This window comes from Jaculus jaculus, chromosome X (genome assembly GCF_020740685.1).
Source record: "Jaculus jaculus isolate mJacJac1 chromosome X, mJacJac1.mat.Y.cur, whole genome shotgun sequence".
In the NCBI taxonomy this organism is placed as follows: Eukaryota; Metazoa; Chordata; class Mammalia; order Rodentia; family Dipodidae; genus Jaculus; species Jaculus jaculus.
In genome coordinates, this window is record NC_059125.1 from 48,098,904 (window position 1) to 48,108,328 (window position 9,425).

Here is a 9,425-nt window from a genome sequence, read left to right on the forward strand (position 1 = left end):
TTTTTTTTTGTTCATTATTTATTTATTTATTTGAGAGCGACAGACACAGAGAGAAAGACAGATAGAGGGAGAGATAGAGAATGGGCGCGCCAGGGCCTCCAGCCACTGCAAACGAACTCCAGACGCGTGCGCCCCCTTGTGCATCTGGCTAACGTGGGACCTGGGGAAGCGAGCCTCGAACCGGGGTCCTTAGGCTTCACAGGCAAGCGCTTAACCGCTAAGCCATCTCTCCAGCCCCAGAAAAAATATACTTTTGAATTTGCACCCAGCACACCTAGACATACCTGTATCAGGTGTCCCAGCCAATTGACCTAGGTTCAGTGGAGGAATCCACCCAAACCTGGGCAGGGTGCTCAAAAGAGATCTGATTGGGTGAGATGGACAAGCACTAAATCCCATGACTGAAGCAGGTGGGGTGAGCTGAGATAGGCAAGGCCATCTGGGATTAGGCAAGGAGTGGGTGTGGCGTAAAATCATCATAAGATTTCTCCCTTAAGGGCCTTCCTGCCTAGCCAGGTCTGCCTATTCTGGAATCCCCACAATGAGGCTCATCTTAATTGGATGTTTGACCCATATAAATAAGCATAACCATGTGTGTGAGTCTCTCTTGGCCCCTTGTCCCTTTGTGTATTGTTGATCCTGGCCCTGTTGGAGAGCTCTTGGCTCCTTCCCTATGTGAGGGGAATATGCTTTCTCTGGTCTAATCTCCCTATTCCCAGCCTGGTTGGGAAGGCAGAGGATGTCTTTTTGTCAGGGTGCTTGTGTGCTTTGTTACAAGTATAATCTGTCTCTAAGTTCTGAGCCCTTTACTATCTCTCTTACTCATATTTGACTGTGCAAAGGAGATCTTTCAGCTTAGGCTCTCCTGCTTTGCTTTCCATGTGTGTAAACCCCTTTTCTAGAGGTTTCTTCCTGGGAGATCTATGTGAGGGAGGCTTCTCCTTCCTCTTTCCCCCTTCACAGCTGGGTTGAAGGGAAAGAATTTATTTTGGCCTGGAATCCTCTGCTAGCCTTCCCTATGGATCCTAACTCTCCCTAAAATGAATCTCATGATGCATAATATAAACTTCTCGGGGTCTTGGTTTTCAATTCTTTGTTAAATTGGACAAGGACCCAAAGTTAGGGTCCATGGGCCTGGGATTTCCTACATCTTTATGGAATCCAGTCCCTCACACCACTGTGATGCAACAGCAGAGTAATGCATGCTCTCTAAGCATAAAAGTTGAGGCCATCCCTGCTCTTTGTCATATGTGGGTCACTTCAGAGACTCTCAGTATGCTAATGCCAGAATCCAGGTTTGGTGGTACATGTCTTTAATCCCAGTACTCAGGAAGATCTCTTTGAGTTCAAGCCCAGCCTGAGGTGCAGATTGAGTTCTAGGTCATTGTGGATACAGTGAGAACATGGAGACCATGTCTCAAAAAAAAAAAAAAAAAAGAAAAAGAAAAAAAAAAAAGAAAACGAAGAAAAAATGAAAAAGAGCTCAGAAAGCCCATCAGGATTAGAGCCCTTTCTGAGTAAACAAACCCAGAGCACAATACTGTTCTGTTCCCCACTTCCAATCCTTCTAGTGTTTCTTCTTTAGAGCATAAGCCTGGCAAATATGGTGAGAGAGACTGAACAAAATGAAACAGTCAAGGCAGTCCCTTTGTAAAACTTCTGCTTTACCAAGGAACAATCTGCTTTGAGTACATGATTGGTTGTAAGGTTTTGGAGCCATCTTTGACCAAAGATTCTCAAATCCACTTCACTCTCTTTAGTCAAGAAAATATGCAGGATTGGATAGATAGCTCAGTGGTTAAGACGCTTGCCTGCAATGCCTAAGTACCTAAGTCTGATTCCCCAGTGCCCATGTAAAGTCAGATGCACAAAACGGCACATGTATCAGGAATTCATTTGCAGTGGCTGGTGACCATGGCATGTACATTCTCTCCCTCCCTCTCTCTCTCTCTCTCTCTCTCTGTCTCTCTCTCTCTCTCTCTGTCTCTCTGTGTGTGTGTGTGTGTGTCTGCATTCAAATAAATAAAAATATTTTTAAAAAGATAAAGTATGCATTTTGGGTGAGGAGGGGTGAATGATAAAGGGATAGATGGAACACTTGTGGCTCTATAAAACAAAATTTCTTGCCCCTGTGGAGATAATTCATACTTCAATGAAAAGCTCTTTATTGCTTGTAGCACAGGCTTCCTTGTGTTATCTGATTGTGATTCCACTGGAGCTATTTTACTATTCTAAATTGGAGGTAGAGGATAGACATGCAAATTGTGTCCTGTCCAGTTAAAAGGACTTTAACTGGAGGGGGATGGGGGCAGTTAACAGTTTGCTTCCATTTACAATTCACCTCAACATTCCCACATTCCCAATAAGTGTATGGTGATTATCTTTTAAAGCCAGGAAAATGTCTGCATGGTTCCCTCAATAATTAGAAGTAAAATTTTCATATGTTCCTGAGTCTATATCCACAAGGGTCATGATTTCACAATTTTCTGCTAATTATCTTTTAGCACCCTTGTAAGATTTCTTTCTTAGGCAGCATCAACACCAAAAGGCCAATCTCGAGACAACCAGTATTGGGTCAGTTTCATTTGATCTGCGTGTTAGGGGTTAATATCTCCCACAAAGCTGGGCACACAGAGGGAACAAAGATGTAGCCCTCCTGTAGGGACACGCATCTTCAACCATCTGCTTCCCTTTTAACCTCCCAGGTTAATGACACCATTCTAAAATAAAGTGTTTCAGCAGAAGGCATCTTTCCTATTTTATAAGGTGTCTGCTGGTCACTTGCTGGTTTCCCACGCTCTTAAAGAACAGGTTGCTGAGTGAGAGAGCTGAGTCTCAACCAGTGGGCAGGGCTAGGTTTCTATTAGCTTCCCAGCACCACTACTCTGTGCCCTGCCAAGACACAATGATCAGTGACATTCTTGGAATTCCTGAAATAGCACAGAAGCCAAGCTTAGTTCTGCAAATGCCCTTGAACCAGGGTTCTTACCCCAATGGGGTATTCTATCTTTTGTTCATGGCCTGAGTTTAGGATCTATTTATGTAAATCCTTTGCCAGGGGTCAATTCATCTTGACCCCCTGGTTTTCATTTCTTTAATTGTCAGGTATTCTTTAGGCCCCTTGGAAAGTCTCCATTCAGTGAAAAACTCTGGGGTCAGCAAGACTTCAATAACAAAGGGTAGGGGGTGGGAGGCTGGAAGAACTGAGGGGGCTTCCTTTGAAGTCCTCTAAGGAGCTTTCAGAGGCCACCCAGTTTACAAAGTAAAAACACACAGTGACCTCATGCAATCCATTTGATTCATGGTAAATAAGCTTTCTTAAAATGGTATCTTCATGCAAGAAGTTTATTAGAGCATACATTGTCCAGTTGTAGTTTCCTAGAATGCAAACCCAGCTACTGGTGCCTAAGAATGAATAGCCCTCCTGAGGATATAAAGAGGAACATGTAAATTTTTTATTTCACTCTTATAGTTGAGGGAACAAATCAAATGTCATAACAGGAATGTGGGTATATTAAGCAAAGAGCTGTCTCCCCTTCTCCTCACCTCCCACCTGTCCATGCCTAGACAAGGCCTGGGATTTTGGAAACACTTTTTTAAAAAAAATATTTTATTCATTTATTTAAGAGAGATATTTTTATAATCATGGAAAAATGTTAATAAAAATTGAGAAAAAAAAAGAGAAAGAGATAAAAAGCAGATAGAGAATGGGTGCACCAGGGCCTCTAGTCATTGCAAAGGAACTACAGACACATGCACCACCTTGCGTATCTGGCCTAAATGGGTACTGGGGAATCGAACCTGAGTTCTTTGGGTTTGCTGACAAGTGTCTTAACTGCAAAGCCATCTCTCCAGCCCAGAAACATTTTATATTATGGTAATTTGAGTTTACCTGGGCTGAGAAGAAGATATTCCACCTTCACCTAGCTTCCATCTCAGTGATGTGCAAGGCCCCACCCTCAGAGCTAAATAGACCTCTTCTCAGAACCCTGAAACTCTTTCTCCCTCCCTTACCCAGAGTTCCACAGTTTCTTTCTTTCATCCAAGTACTACCCATGCCTGATTCTGCTTAGCTTCTGAGATTAGACTAGATCAAGAATGTTCAGGGGGCTGGAGAGATGGCTCAGCGGTTAAGCGCTCGCCTGTGAAGCCTAAGGATCCCGGTTCGAGGCTCGGTTCCCCAGGTCCCACGTTAGCCAGATGCACAAGGGGGCGCACGCATCTGGAGTTCGTTTGCAGAGGCTGGAAGCCCTGGAGTGCCCATTCTCTCTCTCTCCCTCTATCTGTCTTTCTCTCTGTGTCTGTCGCTCTCAAATAAATAAATAAATAAATAAATAAATAAATAAATAAATAAATAAATAAATAAAATAAAAGAGAGACTTATAATTAAAAAAAAAAAAGAATGTTCAGGGAATTATGGCCATAAATCCCTGCTTCTTTCTTTATGGTTTTGGATCCTGCTGAAGGAGAAACAGGAGCAACGTAGCTTTTTATAGGCAGTCAGAAACTAGGCCCAAAGACAAGGAGATGCCACCCTACCTGCCCTGACAAAACTAGAACTTAGCATGTGATTCAGGCCCACTCAAGATGGCTAGGAGCAGGTCCTTAGCAAAGCACACCCTACTTCTTTCCCAGTATAGCACACCTGGGTAGGCTGGTACCCTCCTGAGTCAGCCCCTTAAACACCTGTGGTGGTTTGATGCAGCTCCCCACCCCCATAAACTTACATGTTCTAAATTCTAGGTCCCCAGATGATGGCAATTTGGGAATTGAAGACTCCTGAAGGCAGTGTATTGTTGGGGGTTGGGGGTGGGATTATACGTGTTATACCCAGCTTCTCTTGTCAGTGATTGGCACACTCTCCTGCTGCTGTTGTCCACCTGATGTTGGCCAGGGGGCAATGTCCAACCTTTGCTCATGCCATCATTTTCCCATGCCACTATGGTACTTTCCCCTTGAATCTGTAAAACCTTTCCTCCCACAAGCTGATTTTGGTTGGTTGTTTTCTGCAAGCAACTTGAAGTTGACTAAAACAACACCTGAGCTCGGTGGCAAGGTCTATCCTAATGGGATACCTAGATCATAAAAAATACCTGGGTCTGCCATGTGTCTTACCTCTTTCTCTTTCTTCCAATTTTGGCCACCTGACCTGGGGTTTATCACTAGAATACCAGTGTGTTAGTGGGTTTTTTTTTTTCCCTTTCCCAATAGGGTAAGATCCCCTCTTACTGTCCTGATACAATTACAGTGTAGTTAGTGCTTATCTTTTATAGATATTACCCCAGGTTAAAAAGAAACACACCAAAGAATAGGTCCTATACACAGATGGTAATGAGACATCAGGCTGGTTCACAAGAAATGGAAAAGGCCTTTCCATAATGTGCCTTTGTATAGACTTCCCCCTGGAGAGCTCTAACTGCTATGCTTTGCTATCCCACTGAGCTTGAAGAATTAGAGCAGTTGTCTCCCCATTTCCCGGAGAGCTGGTAAAGTTTCCTCCCAGGAGGGGGCATTAATACAGATTAGTAGCAAGCTAGCTTCTTTTATATGTAGTCAGCCAGAAGATGGTGATAAGCAGCAACTTCCTGATTCTTCTACTCTGAACTTTTCCTGGGCTTGGTGCCCATGGACAAGTCCTCTCTGTCCCAACAGTTAACCAGGATCTTTTATATAGATTGAGACTTAGCAGTGAGGTTCATTTGATTTTGTTGTTGTTGTTTGTTTGTTTTTATTGTCTCACTCTAGCCCAGGCTAACCTGGAACTCACTCTATAGTCCCAGGCTATCCTGAAATTCACAGCAATCCTCCTACCTCTGCCTCCCATGTTCTGGGATTAAAGGCATGTGCCTGGTTTGAGGCTCATCCTAATTGGATGTCCAATTTAGATATAAGGAACTGAGCCAAACCTCCACAAAAGAGATTTTTTTTCTTGGTTTACTTGCCCCTCCAACCTGAGCTGGGAGAGGAAGAATTTCTCTGGGCTTGAGAGCTTCCCTGGTTTTTTGTTCCTCCTACTTCAAGTCTCCCTTAATACAACCTTCATAATTTACTTTTGTCAGTGTTCACATTTTTGCTAAACATGGATAAGAACTTAAGGCTTGAGAGTCATGAACCTGGGGAGTTCTAAGTCCATTAGCCCAGTCTCTAACCCACAACAGTTATATATGGTACATCTATAAAAATAGAAGGCTAATTAGGAATAAAAACTAACCATTGATACAACAGCAACATGGATGGCTCTCAAGGAAATTAAATTGAGTGGAAAAAACCAAAATGTTATACTGTGTGGTTTTAACATACAGCATTCTTAACATGACAAAATTTTTACAAATGGAGAAGAGATTAGTAGTTTCAGTGCTGGTGGATGGCGGGCTGAAGTAAAAGGAGGAAGGTGTTATAAAAAAGAAATATGTAGGACCCCTGTGGTGATGCAATTGTTGTGTATCTTAATTGCATCAAAGTCAATATTGCGGTTGTGATAGTGTAGTATAGTTAACAATAGCTCAGTCTGTTATAACAAAATATCATTGATTGAGGTGCTGAAGTAAAAGACTCTCACAGATATAGAACTGGAAATTCAAAGTCAAAGGTGCCAACAGAGTTTATTTCTTTTCCATAGGCTTCTTTCCTTGGCTTACAGATGTCCATTTACTTACATGGCCTTTCCTTTGTGCATAAGAATCCCTGCTATGTCGTACTGTGTTCCAATTTCCTCCCAACATCAAACAAATTGGATTAGGGCCCATTCTACTGTCTTCATTTGAATTTACTCTCATTTTTTAAAATTTTTTTTGTTGTTGTTCATTTTTTATTTATTTATTTGAGAGCGACAGACATAGAGAGAAAGACAGATAGAGGGAGAGAGAGAGAGAATGGGTGCTCCAGCGCTTCCAGCCACTGCAAATGAACTCCAGACGCGTGCGCCCCCTTGTGCATCTGGCTAACGTGGGACCTGGGGAACCGAGCCTCTCGAACCGGGGTCCTTAGGCTTCACAGGCAAGCGCTTAACCGCTAAGCCATCTCTCCAGCCCTACTCTCATTTTTTAAAAAATGATTTTTTTAAACTTCATTTGCGAGTAGAGAGACACAGAAAGAATGAGAATGGGCTGTTTTGTGCATCCAGCTTTATATGGGTACTGGGGAATTGAACCTAGGCCTTCAGGCTTTGCAAGCAAGCACCTTTAGCCACTGAGCAATCTCTCCATCTTTTACTCACCTTTTTAAATTTGTGGGGTTCCCCAGAGGGGTCCCCACTCAGGGCTGTCTACGCGACCCCAAAAACACTCACGCAGGACGCTCTCAATGCAAACCGCACGAGGTTTATTTATTGATTCCGATGCATCGGGGCTCAACACAGATTCCTCTCGCAGGAGGAAAGGTGAAGAGCCCCTAGCCACGTGTTTGGTCAGCTTATAAAGGCTGAAAACTATAGGTATGCAGAGTCATAGGGGCTTTTCAGCCGTGGGTTCCCCTGATTGGGTGGGGCCCACGAGGTGGGCTCCTGAGGGTCCCTCTGATTGGGTAGGGCGTACAAAGGGCCAGGTCCTCATGGTATACTTTTTACAAAATGGAGGTAGTTGCATACTTTTTACAAAATGGAGGTAGTTGCAAAATGGCAGTTCTGTGATTCAGTGCAGTAGCAAGCAAGCCATATTACAGAAGCTTAAAAAGGCAAGTTAGCAAAGCAGCTAGACAACAGGGCAGCAGAAATAGGGCAACTTTTATCCTTTCAAATTCTCTATCGTTACTGTAATCACATACCTTGGTACTGGGAATCAGCTAGGGTTTCACATGAAAGGAGAGGGGGATACAATTTAGTGCATAACAGGTTGAGATGGAAAAAGCAAAAGGAAAGTTTATAACTAAGATAACCATTTGCAGAATATCATGATTTGTGGTGGTTTGAATCAGCTGTTCCCCCATAAACTCATGTGTTCTGAATGCTTGCTTGGTCTCAGCTTATGGCAATTTTGGAGGTGGTGCCTTGCTGGAGGAGGAGTGTTGTTAGGGGTGGGCTTAGGGGTGTCATAGCCAGCTCCCCTTTGCTACAGTTTGGTTCATTATCCTGCTGCTATTTTCCACGTGAGGTAGCAGAGGTGACGTCCAGCCTCTGCTCATACCATGCATTCCCCTGACATCATGAAGTTTCCTCTGAAGACTATAGGCCAAAATAAAAACATTCTTCCCATCAGCTGCTTTTGCTCAGGTGCTTTGTTCCAGCAATGAAAAAATAACTGCAATATGATTCAAGTAGGTGCACTGCATCTGTTTGCTTATTCTTCACGTAGTCCAAAATTTTTCAAATATTTTTTGAGACATAATCATACTAGATAACCTTGGCTGGCCTGAAACTTGCTATGAAAACCAGGCTGACCTTGAATTTTCAAAAATCTTTCTGCCTCTACTTCCTGAGTACTAGTAATGTAAGTGAACACCACAGCTCCTAGCTTCTAACATTTTTGACTATGGTAACAACTTCAGAAAACATATATATGTTACATTGCAGCTCAATAAATGTACATGTGTTTACTGTAAAGCCAGATGACATTCCTTCTGCTCTTACTTTGTATGATATCATCTGACATTTTCTTTCAGTACTACTCTACTCTTTAACTGAAAGCTTATTAGTTACCTTGACTAAATTGACTTTAGAAATTATTCTGCTTCACCACTTGCTGTTTGAAAAATCTCTGTTCTAATTTATGCTCTCAACCCTCTGATTTTCAAAATTATTGGATGTTGTACCACTACAGTAGTCCCTCTTTCAAGGAACCAAGACTACCTGAAACCAAGAATAAGACCAACCTTTACATATGCTTTGTTATTTTCCACATATACCTGCATACCTATGATAAAATCGAGTTTCTAAATTAGTCACAGTAAGAGGTTGAAACTTTTCCATAGATCTTAACAGCCATAGTATATGATTTTATTGTTTCTATAACTTGCAAACTTTCACCTTTTCACTTAAAGAAAGTATTCTATAGCATCTCTTTGGCATTCCACTTTAGGGCCATTATTGAATAAAATAAGGTTTTCTTGAAAACAAGCACTGTAATTCTACAACACTTGATCTCTGACAGTGACTAAGTAACTAATAGGAGGAAATGGATTCAGTGTGGATGACGACAAATTAGGTGAAGGGATGATTAATATCTTCCATAGGATGAAATCAGATGGTATAAAATTTCATCATGCTGCTCAGAATAGTGTACAATTAATACTTGTGGTGGCTCATGCATCTAGAATTGGTTTGCAGAGGCTAGAGTCCCTGGCATTCCCATTTTCTCTCTCTCTCTCCATTTATCTATCTTTATGTTTCTTTTCTCTTTATCTCTGCTTCTCAAATAAATAAATAAAATATTTAAGACCTTGTGGATGGGGCTGGAGGGATGGCTTAGTGGTTAAGACATTTGCTTGCAAAG